This window comes from Mesoplodon mirus (assembly GCF_964341445.2).
Source record: "Mesoplodon mirus genome assembly, chromosome: X".
Classification (NCBI taxonomy): Eukaryota; Metazoa; Chordata; class Mammalia; order Artiodactyla; family Ziphiidae; genus Mesoplodon; species Mesoplodon mirus.
Window position 1 is genome coordinate 26,050,812 of NC_138981.1, and position 2,856 is coordinate 26,053,667.

The window sequence follows — 2,856 nt, forward strand, 5'->3', positions numbered from 1 at the left end:
CTTCTGCATGTCACACTTTTAAAAAATAGCTGCTGAAAGGCTAACTGTACTAGATAGCTATTGCCACAATAATGCTGCATAATAAAACATTTCAGTTTTTCAGTGGCTTAGGGTTTGGCTGATCTAGGCTTGGCTTAGCTGGTACCTATCAGTTCAACTGGACTTAGCTACAGGTAATATGTCAAGCTTAAGTCTGCTCTATGTGTATCATTCTGCAACCCCAACTAAAGGAGCAATGGATAGCTAGGGCATTTTTTTCTCATGGAGATGGCAGAGGTGTCGAGGGCCAAGCCAACCTGTGATGAAATATTTCAAGCCCTTGCTTACATCACACTAGCTAACATTCCATCGGCCAAAGCAAAATACATGGCCACACACAAGTTCAAAAAGCAGGGAAATGCAGTTCAGCAACCGTAAGGCCCTGGCAACAGGGTGGAAGAATACTTATATTGAGAGTGGGGAATGAGACCAGTAATTCAATTTACCACACCATCCCTCCTTGGTATTGTCCTTTTCTGTAAAAGTTGTCTGACCGCTCTTTCCCAGGAGCAGCGATGGCTAAGTTTCACCTTTGTGCTTCTGAAGTTGTTTATCCTTACCAACAATCACCGCACTTGCAGTTTTCAAGAAGTTGCATTAATGCTTTACAAGACTGTTACGTTGTGAAAGCCATTAGAGTATCCTATCCTCCCCTGGAGTTCCGGTGCATTTTTCTTGGCCTAGAGTTTAGAAAGTATTCAATGCCCAATATTTCAACTAGTAAAATGAGATTTTTTTTTTAATTTTACAAAAACAACTCAAGTATTTATTCCTTGAAAGGTATGTCATTAATTTCCCTTCTAATGTTTGTAGCCACATCATTTGGAACTGCTTTAAAGTATGATGAATTTTGACCTTTATCTGAAATAAAATATGTGTAATACTAATTTAATTATTACTCTTCTCCCGACTACAATTAATTAATTAATTAATTAATTTTAACCAACTTCCAATTTGAATAATAGTTGGTAAATAACTTCTAATAGGTATGGAACAAAACTTTACACGGTTTCCGGAATATTATAAGACTTACAGCTACAATTAGAAAGTATTTTAACCTTTTAAAAATATTTACTGAATTTAAAAACATTTGGAAAAATTTTACTGGAAATATAGCCACCCCGCCCTAATCTGCCCATTCTTTTCTCAGGCCCTCTCTGTTACGTTGCACCCCAAACTGCAAACTTCAAATTGGCTATAATTCTTCTTTGTCTGGAAACTATGTGCTTCTGTGCAACATAGACTGAACTATCAACAAGAGTTTTGTGTGTGTTTGATTTTTCAAAATGGAAGTTTTTATAATAGCACAAACATTGAGTTTGTAGAAACAAATTCAAAATTACCTAAGACTTTGCACAAATCCAGCAAAATTAATGGTTGTAGAAACCCTACTATATATCAGTTTGCATATGGAAGATATCACGTGAGCAGGTGTTCACATAGGCCCTACCTTCAATGTTTGAAATGACTTAAGGAATAAACCTCCTAAGGACTACATGACACTAAAAGTATACAAGTATCGTGCTGGGTATTTTGGCACCTCACTACTCTAAATTTCTTGTATATTGATAAGATACAATTGATACAAATAAAAACACACATTTTAGATATTGGAGAGCTAGAATCTTTTACTAAGTGTCAAAATAACAGGAAAGAGAGAGAAGGCTCTAATTCTGGTAAGCCTGTGGCCTGCTACAACTGCCTTTCAATGTTCCTATGCAAGCTTCATTGGACTTAGTATTTACCAAGTCTCCATAACGGCTGACATGAGGTTCCATCTCAAGTTTCTTTTCCAAGGCCATAGCATCCATCAGGTGGCGCTCTTTCACTGGTTGAAACAACTGTATCTGGTGTTTCTGAAGTGCAAGCACATCGTAGGAAGATACTTTTCCAAATAAAAAAGTTGCTTGCTGTTAAAAGCTCCACATTGCTTTTGTCTTATGCATTGCACTGCATCTTCATACTTCATTCCCCCTTCAATTAAAGCTAGGGCAACCAGCACTGAAGCTCTCCCAAGACCTGCAGCACAGTGGACCACAATACAACAACCAGGATCAGAAATTTCTTTTTTACAAGTTTTAACCACTTATCAACGATCTGACTGGATGGTGGTGCACCATCATCAAAAGGCCAGTCCAGAACCTGGATGCCTTCATTCTCCAAAATGGCAGTGTTACATGCAGCTTCACACACTCTTACTGTGGTGGTAACTCTGTTCTTCTTAAGTTCCTGTAAGAATTTGCTTAAGGAGGCATTGCTTGGGCTGTGCACCATCAGAAATCTCATATTGGGACGTCCCTGGCGGTCCAGTGGTTAAGACTTCACCTTCCAGGGCAGGGGATGCGGGTTCGACCCCGGTCAGGGAGCTAAGATCCCACATGGCTCTCGGCCAAAAAACCAAAACATAAAACAGAAGCAATATTGTAACAAACTCAATAAAGACTTTACAAATGGTCCACATCAAAAAAAAACTTAAAAAAAAAAAAAAGAAATCTCATATTCCTGTTCGCAATCTCTACAGGAGCAGGGCGGTTCACCCCAGTCATGTGGAAGTAATTAAAATTTAAAAATACAGAAAAGATGTAAAAGAACTGGAGGCTACTTCAAAATACTCCAGTTTAAATTTTCAGTGAGTTGAATATGAAGTTAGGAGTAATAGGAAATGAAATCAACCTTCAAACAAAACAAAAAGTATCAATGTTTCAGTACAGTAATACTGAAAATCAGGGCACTCAGCTTTGCCCCATTCAGGTCAGAACCCTTGCAAAATGGTCTCCTATTCAGTTCAGCTCTTCAATGTCCAGGTTATTCATTTTT

At 38.1% G+C, this 2,856-nt stretch overlaps 1 pseudogene across 1 annotated transcript; it reads right to left on the reverse strand.

Moving 5' to 3' along the window:
• Nucleotides 1-1,864: 1,864 nt before the first annotated feature.
• On the reverse strand, nt 1,865-2,585 carry LOC309796141 (protein tyrosine phosphatase type IVA 1-like; annotated as a pseudogene). The gene is made up of 2 exons: nt 2,530-2,585; nt 1,865-2,302 (listed from the first exon to the last, which is right to left on the reverse strand). The product of its transcript is annotated as a protein tyrosine phosphatase type IVA 1-like (transcript).
• Between the last annotated feature and the right edge of the window lie 271 nt (nt 2,586-2,856).